Genomic DNA, 16,323 nt, shown 5'->3' on the forward strand with positions numbered 1-16,323 from the left:
ATATACACTTTACTGGTTTTGCTTCCCTAGAGAACCCAGGCTTCACGTCCCTGGTTAGTTTTATTCCTAGGTATTTTATTCTCTTAGATGCTGTTGTAAATGGAATTGTTTCCCTAATTTCCCTTTCAGATTTCTCATTGTTGGTGTATAGAAACCCAACTGATTTTTGTTTGTTGACCTTGTACCCTGCAACTTTGCTAAATCCTTCTATTAGCTCTAGAAGTTTTCTTGTGGTCACTTTGGGATTTTCTATATATAGGATCATATCATCCATGAATAAAGATAATTTTACTTCTTCTTTTCCAACCTGGATAATTTTTATTTCTTTTTATTGTCTTATTGTTCTGGCTAGGACTTCTAATACAATATTGAATCAAAGTGGTGAGAGCAAGCACCCTTGTCTTGCTCCTGATTTCAAGGGGAAAGCTCTTAGTCTTTCTCCATTAAGTATAATGTTGACTGTTGGCTTTTCATATATGAACTGAATCATACTGAGAACTTTCCCTTCTAGTCCAATCTTCTTTAGGGTTTTCATCAAGAAAAGTGTTGGATTTTATCAAATGCTTTTTCTGCATCCATAGAGATGATCATGTGGTTCTTTTTCTTTGTTCAATTGATGTGGTGTATTACATTGATTGATATTCTAATGTTGAACCATCCCTGCATTCCTGGAATAAATCTCACTTGGTCATGGTGTATGATTCTTTTAATATGCTGTTGGATTCTGTTCACTAGTATTTTGCTGAGGATTTTTGCATCTATATTCATAAGATATATTGGCCTGTAGTTTTCTTTTCTCCTGGTGTCTTTGTCTGGTTTGGGTATCAGGGTTATGTTTGCTTCATAGAATGAATTAGGGAGTATTCCTTCCTTCTCTGTCTTTGGGAAGAGTTTAAACAGTATTGGTGTCAATTCTTGTCTAAATGTTTGGTAGAATTCCCCAGTGAAACCATCTGGTCCAGGACTTTTTTTTTTTTTTTTTTTTTGAGAACTTTTTTTATCACTGATTCAGTGTCTTCACTTGCTATGAGTCTGTTGAGACTTTCTATTTCCTCTTGATTCAGTATGGATAGGTTTTGTGCATCTAAGAATTTGTCCATTTCATCTAGGTTATCCAATTTGTTGCCATACAGTTGTTCATAATACGCTGTCATAGTTCTCCTTATTTCTATTGGGTCAGCTGTAAATGTCTCTTCTTTTGTTTCTTATTTTGGTTATTTGATTCTTTTCTCTTTTTTTCTTTGTCAGTCTAGCTAAAGGTTTGTCAGTTTTATTGATCTTTTTGAAGAACCAACTTCTGATTTTATTGCTTCTCTCTATTGTTTCTCTGTTTTTGAGTTTATTTGTTTATGCTCCGATCTTTTGTTATTTCCTTTCTTCTGATATGTTTAGGCTTAGTTTTCTCTTCTCTTTCTAGTTCCTGGAGTTGTCAAATTAGGCTGTTAATTTGAGATCTTTCTTCTTTTTTTATGTAGGTATTTATTGCTATAAGTTTCCTCTATATATTCATTTCTATGCATTTGTGCTAAAATATCTGTAGATAGAGTCATAGAAATACAGAAGTGGGATCATTCGGTCATGATATATACATATACATATATATGTTCATTTATTTAAATTGCCCTCTTTAACTTCCATCAACGTTGCATGAACATGTAAATTTCGCTCATCTTGGGTGTTATTAATCATTTTTAATTTTTGTCAGTTTGACAGGCAAAAATTGGCATATCAATTTTTCAACTTACATTTTACCAATTGCTGGTGATATTGAACATTTTTTCATATGCTTAGAAGTCATTTGTATTTCTTCTTTTGTGATTGTCTGTTTGTACTCTTTGCCTATTTTTCTTTTAAAATACATTTTCATTTTTATAGTAATATATTAATATAATATTATTATAAAAAATTCAAACAGTATAAAGTTGCATAGAATTAAGAGTAAAAATTCTCTGTCCAGAAATTAGTTACCATAGACAGTTAAAAGTTTGGGGCATATTTTCTATAGTTTTCCCTTTGTGTGTGTCATGTATACATACATACACACATATATGTTTATATATGTTATATGTATATATGGTTATATACATGACCATAATCTATCCATTACTCTGCATAACATTTTGTTACTTAACATGTCTTTACATATAGTTTTACATATTATATATATTATTTTACTTAACAATATGTCTTACATATATAGAATCCCCATTTTTTTTTTACTATTGTTAAGTATTCCATGAAATGTTTTTCTTTTTTTTCTGTTTCTGTTTAGTCAACATGTGTTTGCTGCTTACTGTGTGTAAGGTAGTCTTCTAGTGCTTTGCAAATAGTGGCCTGTTTAACCTCATAACCAGTCCATGGGATAGATATTATTTTTATTCCCATTTTATTAAGGAAACTCAAGTACAAAAAGGTCAGCTGACTTGGTTGAGATTATACTGCTAATCAGTGGCAGAATAAATATTGGAACTCTATTTTAGAATTTCCTTACTGAAGCCCATAATTTGTTTCCAACTGTTTGCTCTTTCAAATGGTGTTGCAGTAAACATCCCAGGACATGGCCAGAAGTTTAGAGAAGACAGGCAGAAGATCCAGGTCCCAAAGGTGTTGAGAAAGGCAGAAGGAAGTACCAGTACAAGCAGGAAAAAGAAGTGCTAAAGGCACCAATGTGGACATGTAGATGGTTCCCAGAAAGAACACAACTTCATGGCATTTCGGGTAGAAAGGAGAGACCATAGAGTCAATCAAGTGCAATTTGTCTTAAGGACAAGGTTAAAAGAGGTCAACAAGAGCCAAACTCCTGGGTAGGATTACAGTGTGGAAAACTTGACTATTAAACCACAAGCAATGACTCTTACAGTCATCATTCAACGGGTTAGATGCTAAACATGAAAGAATATCACATTATCAAGTAGCATGTTAATGTGATTTACTATATTTACCCAGAAAATACTCAGTATTTGCTGAATATGCATTCATATTGAATTGAATCAAATGTCTACTGAATGACTAATTCCTGTTTATTTTAGGATGAAGTTTATGGTTAAAATAAGAGATTTTTTTTTTTTTTTAAATAATGAACTAAGAAATGTATATGAAATAAAAGAAGCAGTTATAAAAAAAAAAAAGAAGACAAGAACTGATGAAAATGAAGTCTGGTGGAAATGATAAAATGCCCTAGATTTGGTAAAACAAAAAATAAAAATGGGCAAAAATTTCCTCCTAAAGTGTTATTAAATTTGAAAATGCAGAAGCAAATCTATTTTTAGATTTTGAAAACAGACCTTCTCAAAACAAAAGTGTTTCTGGAATGAATGTCATTATCTTTAAATAGTTTAAAAAATTCCTGATAGACATATCATGTTCCTGGAGGAGAACATTTAATATTATGATATCAACTTTTGCCAAAATTAAACTATATGCTTAGTGTAATTATTTAAAATTTCGATAGAATTTTGGGGGTCTTGAGAGGTGAAATTAGTACCCAAATATAGAAATCCATGGCACAATAAAAATTTCTGAAACAAGTCCAAATATGCACATCAAGATATAGCATGAAATTAAGGCATTTCAATTTAATGAGGAAAGGACAAACTGCCTCATAAATGTTGTTGAAACAAAATAAATGATAATGAAACAAATGATGCTGTTTGGGGCCCATCAAATTACCAAAAATAATTTTTAAATAAAAATTCCCATTGTTGAAAAAGACCAAACTTACTGGCCTGACAGAGATTGGAGAAACCCTGAGAGTATGACCCCCCAGACACCCTTCTAGCTTAGTAGTGAAATCACTCCTGAGGTTCACCCTTTGGCCAAAGATTAGACAGGCCCATAAAACAAAACAAGACTAAAGGGGCACACCAGCCCCTGGGCAAGGTCGAGAAGGCAGGAGGGGACAGGAAAGCTGGTAATAGGGAACCCAAGGTCAAGAAAGGAGAGTGTTGACATGTTGTGGGGTTGGCAACCAATGCCACAAAACAATATGTGTAATAATTGTTTAACGAGAAGCTAGTTTGTTCTGTAAACCTTCGTTTAAAGTACAATTAAAAAAAAAAATCCCATTATTGGTAATAAAATGCAGGAAACTGGATACTCTCCAAGTCTAGTTGGGAGTATGAATTAGTGTATTTCTTGAGGGAAATTATATATATAAGATCTTTAACAACATCTATGTGGCACAAATGGTTAAGCTTTCAACTACTAACCCAAAGTTTGACGGTTCAAACCAACTCTGAGGTACTTGGAAGAAAGGTCTGACAATCTGCTTCTGAAAGGTCACAGTCATGAAAACCCTGTGGAATGTAGTTCTACTCTGAAACACATGGGGTCGTATGAGTTGGAATCCATTTGACAGCAACTAGTTTTGGTTTTTTATTCTTTATGAACCAGTAATTCCATTTCTAAGAATGTATTCTAAAGAAATAATCAATGATGTGCTCAAAGATCTAGCTGTAAGGATGTTAACTGAGTGTTGATTATTTTACCTAAATTAAGCCTAAATATTCAACAGAAAGGAATGGTTAAATAAATGATAACATACACACAATGAAAAATGCTACACAGCCATCAAAATTATGTAGAATAAAAACGATCTAACATTCATCAAGTGTGTGCCAAGCACAGTTCTAAGAACTTTACATGTAATAACGCATTTTATTTTCATAACAACCCTACGAGATGGTACTTATTATTACTTCCATTTTATAAATGGGGGCCCTGGACAGGGGGGTTAAGGCTCTTCTTAGTAAGTGGTAGAACCAGCAGTCAGGTTCCTGAGCTCATTCTCCCAATCATTACATGAAGGAGATCATGTAACAACACTGGATGGTTTGTACAACATACAAGTGTATTGTGTGATCCCAGTTTGGTAAAAGAATATCTGTATCATAGAAAGAAACTGGAAATAAGAGGTGAAGATGTAAGGTTGTTTTCTCTTGGCGATGGGGTTCTAGGTCTTTCAAGTAGATGCTGTGAGTGCCCTGTTGCCCACCCTTCATCACCACCTTGAGGTCCTTTATTACGGGTCATAAGTCTCCTGGTCTCTCTGCCTGAGGACATTCGCTGGCCAGTGTTCAGGGCAGGCCAGAGGTGCCAGGAGGTTGATACCCGGGAGCAGCCTGCACCAGTGCGGGTGTGTTGTCTCTGGAGGGGTAAGTTCTTCCCAGTTTCTAAGAGGGTCCTCAGTGGGAAAGAGCCCTAGGTACCTCTAGCAGTGATATACTCAACCAATAATGGCCTTTTGTTAGCTTTTCCCTCTTCGTCTCCTGATCTCGTTTCCACGCTCCCTCACTGTGCTTCCTGGCATCACCTCCCCAAAAAGCTATTAGCTCCCAGATCTTGTCTCAACGTCCGCTTGGTAGGGAAATCAGTCTTCAGGTTTTAAAAACTTTTTATGTTTATCTTTATTTATGTTTTCTGCAGCAAATACATTACACTTAAACAGGTTAAAAGGAAGACTAAGTTATTTACTGGATTTCTAGCTAATCAAGGTGGATTGAACGTAGGCATTTGTCTCCTTCCCAAAATCTCAATAATGCCATTAAAGGAAGCAAAGGTATAAATACCCAAGAACAAAGAGAACAGATGAAGCAAGAGCAGCGTACAAGAAATGCCAATAAATATTTCACCTCAGCAGAGCCTCAGCTTTTGGGGGCATGAGCACCAGAAGGTGAGCTCCAGGCACAGGGTGGATAGCAGGGCTTGGAGGAATAGGGAGGACTCGGCCTTCCCACTGAACACTCAATAACCTGGGGTCCAAGCTTCATCACTCCTCGCCAGGGGTGGATTAACTAATAAACAAGGTATGCACGGGCTTAATTGTGTTTACTTACTAATTTGTGGAGCCCTGGTGGCACAGTGATTGAGAACTATGGCTGCTAACCAAAAGACTGGCAGTTTGAATCCATCAGCTACTCCTTGGAAACCCTATGGGCGAGTTCCACTCTGTCCTATGGGGTCGCTATGAGTTCCAACTCAACTATGAGTTGGAATCGACTGGACAGCAGCTGTGTGTTTTTTTTTTTTTTTTAACTAATCTGTATTTCACAATTTCACAAGGATTTCACCACATCTTTGATATGAAAAACCAAGAAAGCACAAGCAAGCCCAAGCGTACGTTGCACAAAGGAAGTGGGGTAAGAAACAGGGCTGAGCACTGTGGGAAGTGAATCTGTGAGCTGGGGGCTGATGGGACAAGGAGTAATTGTTTTTTATCATTGGCTTTATAATTTTATTTGGCTTTTCAAAAAGTATGTGTATAAATAACTTTAGTCAATTTTTAGAAAATATTGAAGGAATTTTTTTGTTATTTAAATTTAGAAACATAGGAACTGTTGCTATCAAGTCAATTCCAACTCATAGCGACCCTATAGACAGAGTAGAACTGCCCCATAGAGTTTCCAAGGAGAGGCTGGTGGATTCGAACTGCCAACCTTTTGGTTAGCAGCCAAGCTTTTAACCACTGAGCATCAGAGCTCCAGGTTGATAACAACTACTATTAAATATTCAGATTGATGCTTGTACATTGGTATTCATAGCAGCACTATTCAGGATAGCAAAAAGGTGGAAACAAACTAAATGTTCATCAACTGATGACTGGATAAACAAAATGTGGTATATATGTACAATAAACAAAAAAACCCACTGCCATCAAGTGGATTCCAACTCAAAGCGACCCCATAGGGTTTCCAGGGCTATAAATCTCTATAGAAGCTGACTGCCACATCTTTCCCCTGTGGAGCCAGTGGTGCTTTCGATCCACCGACATTTCAGTTAGCAGTCCATTGCCGTAACCACTGTGCCACCAGGGCTCCCCATATATACAATTAAAAAAAAAGAAAAAAACCCGTTGCCATAGAGTTGATTCTGACTTATAGTGACCCTATAGGACACAGTAGAACTATCCCATAGAACGTCTGGTGGATTTGAACTGCTGACCATTTGGTTAGCAGCCATCGCTCTTAACCACTACACCACCAGGGTTTCCGGTGGAACTTTATTCACCCATTAAGAAATGTATATGAAATAAAAGAAGCAGTTATAAAAAAAAAAAAGAAGACAAGAACTGATGAAAATGAAGTCTGGTGGAAATGATAAAAGGTGAATTTTTTTTTTAATTGTTAAGTGAAAGTTTACAGTTTAAGTTAGTTTCTCATACAAAAATTTATACACACACTGTTATGTGACCCTAGTTGCTCTCCCTGTACTGTGACAGCACACTCCTCCTTTCCACCCCGATTTCCCGTGTCCGTTCAACGAGCTCCTGTCCCTTTTTGCAAGAATGGAGTTCTGATACGTGCTACAACATGGGTGAACTTAGAAAATATTAGGCTGAGTGAAAGAAGCTAGACACAAAACATGGAATCATATGGTATCATATTGTATGATTCCATTTATAAGTAATGTCCAGAGTAGGTAAATCCATAGAAGCAGAAAGTAGATTGGTGGTCGCTTAGGGCTGGAGGGAGAGGGGAATGGGACATGACTTCTTAATGGGCATGGGGTTTCCTTTGGGGTGAAAAAATTTTTGGGGACTAGACAGAGATGAAGGTTGCACAAAATTGTGATGTACTAAATGCCTCTTTAAAAAGGTTAATTTTATGTTCTGTGAATTTCACCTCAATTTAAAAAAAGAAAAAAAAATATTCAGATTGAGAAGAGTGGAAAGGCAAGAAAAATTCACTACTACTGAATATGTAAGTTCTCAGGGCTTTATGATGACCAGTGATGCTGCCCATCCAGTGATACATGGCCCTTGAACCTGCCAGCATGGTGGAGACACACACGTGCCAGCCTCAGGAGCTCAAAGCGCTCAGATGGCAATAGGACCAGGCTATCTAAAGAGTCTTGATCAAGTAGTGAGACGTTCAAAATTATGAGAGTTAGTATTCCATATGCTGAGCTTTTCTCTAGATTCAGTAGACACAGATGAAAATAAGGTACTGCTAAGGAAGTGATCGTTAAAATTCCTTTACATCTAGCTTGCTTATGTCGTATGTGCAGTTGTTGTCAAACCAACTCTGACTCATGGCAACCCCATATGTGTCAGAGTAGAACTGTGCTCCACAGGGTTTTCAATGGCTGATTTTTCAGAAGTAGATTGCCAGGCCTTTCTTCTGAGGTGCCTCTGGGTGGACTCAAACCTCCAACCTCTTGGTTAGCAGCCAAGAGTGTCAACCATTTGCACCACGCGGGGACTCCCATGCCTTATGGAGTGTTTCCCAAATTCCAGCTGCACAGTAAAACATTTCCTGGGCTGACCATAGAGCTGTGTGCTTCCCTTTCTTCTTCTCTAAAATTCATAACCTATAACTACACTGTATGATAATCCCAAGAAGCAGTGGTGGCTCAGTGGTTAAAGTGCCCAGTGTTAACCAAAAGATCAGTGGTTTGATCCCACCAGCTGCTCTGCTGGAGAAAGATGAGGCAATCTTCTTCCATAAAGATTTACAGCCTTGGAAACCACAAGTTCTACTCTTGTCCTATAGGGTCTCTTTGAGTCGGAATCTACCTGACAGCAGTTGGTTATAATAATCCCTGCTTTCCACCCTTAGAATATACACATTACTTACATAAATACTTCCCAGTCACTCACTGACTGGTCACATGGAATAAATTCATGGTTCTTTTAGATGTAAGTTTCCATAGGACAGGTCCTAGGAATAGATAATTCTTTGTCTACAGCCTCTGGCAGAACCATCTACAATTACGATCCTTAAGAAATGCTTTTATAATACTCATTGCAAAGAGGATGTTGAATACCAGTGCTTTACCATAAATCATCATATGCTTGAAGGAAAGGTATAAAACAAGGACTGGGTAACTGGTGCCTGGACAGCTCCCACTCTTGTACGTGCACATTTGAGAAGACTCAGCAGAGGGCGGACTCTGTGGTCAGTTACAGCATTCTCATAAACGTGAATTCTGAGAGGCAGCGCAGCATCTCCTGGGGACTGTAATGTGGCTATTTTAATGCAAAATTAATTGTCAAATCTAAGACTGAAGCAGCCCTCTCCCGAGTGATTATCTCACCCTGCAGCTAGTCATCTTCACTCTTGCCATCAAGGCTCCTTACCTTGTGAGCAATATTCAAATGATCGTAAGGATTTGGGCGTCTCAGACACAAAACAAACCACCTTTCGGTCAGCTTGCACCTTCTTCTTAATCCATGCGTACTTGTTTATTTGCACAAGGGGCAGAGAATCATTTCTAAAATTTGTGTGATTTCTCCATTTTCATTGTTATCATCATCAGATTTCATGGTGTGCATTTGACATCTGCCTCCACTTAAAACTAAATTTGTAAGTAACACACATTAAACGTTCTATCTCTACTTTTATAACAAGAAAGTCCTATGTGTTGCACCATGATTTTTCATGAAATCGCTCATGTACAAATATTTCATATTCTGGTGCATAAATTATATTATTGTGAGGCAGGAAGATGAAAAATAATATTCCTAGAGATGACGTTGCTTCTCTCAGGATGAGCTCTACAAGTGCTGAGCAGTGAAGAAGCTGTTACCTTTCCACAAACCTATAGCCTTGACACCACCTTTCACTGAAGGTACGGGACAACCAATCAGAACAATGTCTTTGCTCACAGGCTGTAAGGGGATAAGGCAAGCTTCACGCATTTCAGTTTTGAGGGCAACTCCTAAGGCAGCGTTTTTGTTTATTTAATCGAGACATAGACTTTATTTACAGTAAAATGCATAAAACATTAGGCATAGTTTAAAGAATTAAAAAGCGAATACCCATTAATGCCCACTCAGGTCAAGAAAGAGAACATTGTTAGCACCAGAGAAGCGCCTATGTGTCCCTCAGTCTTAGTTTCCGTGGCTGCTGTAACAAGTAACCACAAACTGGGTGCCTTAAAATGACACAGCTGCATTTTCTCACAGTTTTGGAGGCTAGAAGTCCAAATCCAGGATGTCAGCAGGGCCATGCTCTCTCTGAAGGCTCTAGGGGAAGATCTTTCCTTGCCTCTTCCTAGCTGTTGGTTCCTGGCGGTCCTTGGCATTCCTTGGCTTGTAGCTACATCACTCCAATCTCTGCCTCCGTCATCTCACGGCTGTCTTTCCTCTGTGTCTCTTTTCTTTTTAAAAATCCACTGATCACACTGGCTTAGGGCCCATCCTACTGCAGTACAACCTCTTGTTAACTACATCCTCGAAGACGTAAGAAACACAATAACTCTCCTAAATCACAAACCTCTCCTGCCCTGCTAGAGATAACCAATTGTGATAATAATTTCCTTTAGAGTTAATGAAATGATAACATATTCTTCAGTGTATTGTTTTTTCACTCATGTTGCAAAATGCATTCATGTTGCTGCCAAAAGAAAAACCGTTGCCGTCGAGTCGATTCTGACTCGTAGTGACCCTATGGGACTGAGTAGAACTGCCCCATAGTTTCCAGGGAGTGGCTGGTGGATTTGATCTGCCAACCCTTTGGTTAGCAGCCAAATGCTTAACCACTGCGACACCAGGGCTCCCAAGTTGCTGCAGTTCAACTCATTTTCATTAGATAGTGTTCCTTCACATGAATGTACTATGATTTATCCACTCCATTGATGGACAGCAAGATTGTTTCCAGTTTTGAGCTACTACACATACTGCTGTGACTATTCTGGTAAAAGTATCCTGGTACACGTGTGTACAAGTTTCTCTCGGACCAAGGGAGCAGGTTGTAAGGTTGTGGGGTATACGTCTATCTTAAAATTGTCTTCCAAAGTGGTTGTACCAATTTACACCCCTACCAGTAATGCACGAAGATTTCCTTTGCTTCACAACCTGGCCAACATTCGGTATTGTCAGATTTTTCGCTTTTTGGCAACCAGTGGGTTGTTATGGTCTTATTGTGAGGTTTGAATTTGCATTTCCCTGTTGACCATTGAGGCTGAGCACTGTTTTAATACATCTACTCTGTCCTATAAGGTCGCTATGAGATGGAATCGACTCGATGGCAATGCATTTGGTTTGGTTTTCTTAGTATCTGCCATTTGGACTTTCTTTTTTGTGAAGTGACTGTTCATGTCTCCTCCCCATTTGCTATGCAGAATTAAAAAGTATGCATACTCTGAATCCTAATCCTTTGTCAGTTGCTGTTGTTGTTGCTGTTAGGTGCCATCAAATTGGTTCTGACTCACAGCGACCCTATAGGACAGAGTAGAACTGCCTCATAGGGTTTCCAAGGAGCAACTGGTGGATTGGAGCCGCTGTCCTCTTTGGTTAGCAGCCGTAGCTCGCCATAGCTCTTAACCACTGCAGCACCAGGGCTCTCTTTATCAATCAAGTATTGTAAATATTTTTCTCTGGCTCATTTTTTCCCCATTTTATAGTGTTTTCTATTGAATAAAAACTGTGAATTTGCATGTAGTTGAATTTTCTATCAAGACATTTATGAATGTTTTGTGTCCAGCAGTGTTGTAAGCATTTCCTAATTATTATCGCGTTTGAAACCTTTTTGGGGCTAACAGGTTGAGGGTGCAAAAAGTGGAGAAGCCACTCTGCATTTATTTGCTTTACAGATAGGGGATCCATGTAAGCTTCTGTCTGAAGACCTCCAGTCAGGTTTTTCCTTTCATGGGAGCTGAAAGCATTGGCACATAACAGAATAGTCAGTCTTTCTGCTTAAGGGTAGCTGACTCTCCCCCACTATAGACTCTCATCTATTTCTTCTTCTCACCGTTAGAACATTGGTTTTTACTCACTCCATTGTGGTTTCTACTGCTGGCACCTTCTTGTCACTCTTCTTTTCCTTCTTAAACCAGTTCCAGTCCACTCAATTCTGATTCATGGCGACCCCATGTGAGTCAGAGCAGAACTGTGCTCCATAAGGTTTTCAATGGCTGTTTTTTTCAGAAGTAGGTTGCTAGGTCTTTCTTTTGAGGTGCCTCTCGATGGATTCAAACTTCCAAACTTTTGGTTAGCAACTGAGCACATTAACCATTTGCATCACCCTCTTACCCTCTTTTTATCCGTCTACCCTTATCAACTATATATATACATACACATAGCTGCACAATTGCTTTTTCCTTTAAGAGGAATTGAATTTCAGCAGTCAAACCAAAGGCTCCCAAGGGAGAAAATGACCCCTATGTATTCTTCGGAAGTGCTAGCATGACGTTTTTCCTCTAAATATCCCAATCCCTGGAATATGTGTGAGTGTTATGTTAGTTACACGGCGAAGAATTAAGATGGCTAATCAGGACCTCGAGATGAGATTATCCTGGATTATCCAGGTGGGCCCAATGTAATCACAAGGGTCCTTAAAAGTGGAAGAAGGACGCAGAAGAGTCAGTGTTGAGAGTGACACCGCATGAGTCTCAACCGCTGTTGCTGGCTTTGAAGATGGAAGGGGGCCAGCCATGAGCCAAGGAATGCGGGCATCTTCTAGAAGCTGAAAAAGGCAAGAAAACTGATTCTTTTCTAGAGCCTCCAGAAAGGAAGCCCTGCTGACACCTTGATTTTAGTCCAGTGGGACCTGTGTTTTATGGCATTAAGTTTGTGGCAATTTGTAACAGCAGCAATAGGAATCTAATACACTGGGTAAAAATAAATCAGTGAGATTCTCACTTCTAATACACTCTTAAAATAGGATAATACAATTCCTCAGAAAGCCAATCTGTTTTAACAACCATGAAAATAAACATTGGCTCACAACCCAAATGCTGAAAAGAGTAGCATTTATCTGAAAGTCATGAAGTTTTAAAGGTCTTCAGGGGAGGTACTCTGGTTCTAGTACATTTTATAAAGAGCTTGTTTGGGGAAGAACATTTACTCTGAGATTGTATTCTTTTAGCTAATTATGAGGGAAGTATTTGAAGACAGGAATAATTGTGTGAAGAAAGAAATAGCATCAGTAGAAGAAAAAGTAGGGCCACTGCAAATGTGTTATGGTACGTTGAATTTTGTAGGCCTCGTGTTTTTGGTTTTTGTTTTTTAAATTTTTATTTTGAAGTAATCTTACATTTAAAGAAAAGTTTCAAAAACAGTAGAGTTCCTATATGCACGTCATCCACCTTCTCTTATTATTAGCATATTACATAACCAAATTACAATGATCAAAACCAAGAAATTAACATAGATACTATTAACATAACTATTAACATAATACTATTAACTAATCTGCACACCTTACTCAAATTTCACCAGTTTTTCCACTAATAGCCTTTTTTGGGAGCATCCAGGATCCAGACCAGCATCCCATACTGTATTTAGTTGTCGTATCTCTTTATCTCTTCTAATTTTCTTATCTCCTTATCTTCCTCATTCTTTATCTTTTATGACCTTGATATTTTTTGAGTACTACCAGTTATTTTGTAAAATCTTCCTCCATTTGAGTTTGTCTGAGATTTTCATCGGATGAGATTGAGGTTCTACATTTTTGGCAAGAATGCCACAGAACTGTGTGCCCTTCTCATGCACCACATCAGAAGATACATGATGTTCTCGTGTCTTATTGATCAATTGATTAAGGTGGTGCCTGCCAGGTCGCCCACTGTCAAGTTAGCATTTTTCCGTTTGTAATTAATAGTATCTTAGGGGAGATATTGTAAGACCATGCAAATATCCTATTTCTCATTATACCTTTGTCCATTAATTTTAGCATTTATTAATGATGTCTGCCTTTAACAATTATGTTGTTTGGCTAATGGTGATTTTGTTTACATCTGCCTTTTATCTTTATTAATTGTTATTCTAGAATAGGAAGAGCTGCCCCTTTCTCCCGTTTATTACTTACTTATATCAATACAAACTCATAGATATTCCATGGGTTACAATCTATTACATTATTTTGTTGTTGAAATTGTCACAGATTTGGCCATCAAAAGCAACTTCAAGTTGGCTCCTGGGTTCTTTCAACATGCCCCATCATTTTATAAGCATTTCATTATTTGGCATCACAAGGTGTTACAGACTCATTTTCTATTTCCCCTGTCCCAGCAGTGGTATTAACCATTTCTCCAAGGAGCCCTCACTCCTTTCATTAGGGAATGGTATTTAGAAACCAAGATCTGGACACTAGGTGTGCTCATTGCTCCTGGGGTATCTTTGCTTCTAGGCCCTCAGTGGACAAAGCTGGGAAATACATGTATGTATTCTCACAAAGACACACATCTATCTTTATTCACCATATATACAGCTCCTAATATCTCCAATTTCAATCCAACATCACAGGGCTCATTCTAGCCTCTCCCGTTTTCTTGTAATTCCTTTTTCTGATAAGAAACTTGGCTCTCTCAGCTGCTGGGGCTGCTTATGCACAGCCAAACACTTCATAGGATTTGGTTTCTTGGTTTTGAGGTTTAGGGTCGTGGTTTCATGGGATATCCTGTTAATTGGCTTAGTATATCGTTTATTGCTTCTGTTCTACCTCCTGGTTTGTTGCATAGTGCCTGAGGTCTTAACAGCTTGCAAGTGGCCAATCAAGGTAAAACAATTGGTTTCTATTTGCCTGGAGCAACAGAGAAAGAAGAGTCAGAAATAGGAGGAAATGGAATGTGGGCTGCCTCCATGAACAACTGCCTCCTTTGCCATAAGACCAGAACTTGATGGTGCCTGGCTACCATTACTGAACGTTTTGATCAAAGATTCTATAGAAGAACCCTAATTAAAAAAGGAAAAAATGCAGAACAGAATTTCAAGCTCTCATGGACTTCAGGCTTTCTGGAGCCACGGAGGCTGGACAAACCCCCAAAACTATTGTCCTGAGATAATCTTTAAACCCTAAATCAAAAATATCTCCTTCTCTTCACCAAACAACAGTTCAGCTTATCTAGTAAAGAATGTCTGCTTTGAGCATTGTTGTCTTTTAAGAACTCTCTCTATGGGATCAAATCGACAACAGCAACTTGAAAGGTTAGATAGGAAGCTTAAGGTGCAGTGAGTTTATTTTAAATGGAGGAGGGACAATTCAGAAGAAGGTGAGAATGGTTGCACAACTTGAAAAATGTAATCAGTGTCACTGAATTGTACATGTGGAAACTGTTGAATTGGCATACATTCTGCTGTATATATTCTCAACCAAAAATAAAAATCTTGCTCTCATTATTCACAATATTCTTGCTCAATTATAGTATACGCAAAAGGTGGTTTCAGAACTTCTAACCCATACCTGACAAAAACAAATTCACTAACTACAGTATGTGTAGTTTTGTCTTTAGCCTTATGGTATAGTCAAAATACTGTTTTCCAAGTTACATATGTTGGTTTTCTTCCCTACCCGCTTCAGTGAAGATGTTATTCATTTGTAATAGTTAGGCTGATTCACTAATTCGTAATACATTTTGAGTTCCCTGCATATCACCGTTGATTTTAATTTTTGGAGTATGTGAATCATTAGTATAATTGTAGGAGTCAGAACAATACAAAAAAGTATACTGAAAAGTCTCATTCCTCCCTTGTCTCAAGTGCCCCATTCTCAGTCCTCCTTTCTTTCCACCCTGTACCCACCTATTCTCTCTAGGTAACCAGTCTTGTTTCTAGTTGTTTCTTTTCTGAAGATGAGCAGACACGTGTATTTCCTTATATTGCCTTCTTTATAACATGATGGATGGCAAACTCTAGACATTCTTTTGCACTTTGCTTTTCTCACTTAACAATATACCTCGGAAATCACTACATCAGTTCATAGAGACATTCCTCATTCTTCCGTAGTACCCCATTCTGTGGATGTACCAGCTTATTGAATCACTCTATGTATTGTTTATTGGATCATTATTCTATGCATAGACACTCAGGTAATATCCCATATCTTGCAATTACAAACAATGCTGCAAAGAATAACCTTGTCCATATGTGCTTTTGCATTGTTGAGGGTTACCATCAGGGTAGATTCCTAGAAGTGGGTATATGTAGTTTTACTGGTATTATCAAACTCCCCTCCAGAAAAGTAGTACCAGTTTGCATTCCGACCAGTTTGCCTCTCCCCACAGCCTCATGAACAGAACGTGTTGTCATACTTTTAAAATTTGATATGGCTCTTCCTTAGAAAGCTAGAAATAGACACACCATACAATCCAGCAATCCCACTGCTAGGAATATATCCTAGAGAAATAAGAGTCGTCACTTAATAGACATATGCACATCTATGTTCATGGCAGCATTGTTCACAATAGCAAACGATGGAAACAACGTAGGTGCCCATCAACAGATGAATGGATAAACAAACTGTGGTACATACACACAATGGAGTACTATGCAACAAGAACAATGATGAATCTGTGAAGCATCTCGTAACATGGATGAAACTGGAGGACATTATGCTGAGTGAAATAAGTCAATCACAAAAGGACAAATATTGTATGAGACCTCTA

Source organism: Trichechus manatus, unplaced genomic scaffold, assembly GCF_000243295.1.
Source record: "Trichechus manatus latirostris isolate Lorelei unplaced genomic scaffold, TriManLat1.0 scaffold00018, whole genome shotgun sequence".
Classification (NCBI taxonomy): domain Eukaryota; kingdom Metazoa; phylum Chordata; class Mammalia; order Sirenia; family Trichechidae; genus Trichechus; species Trichechus manatus.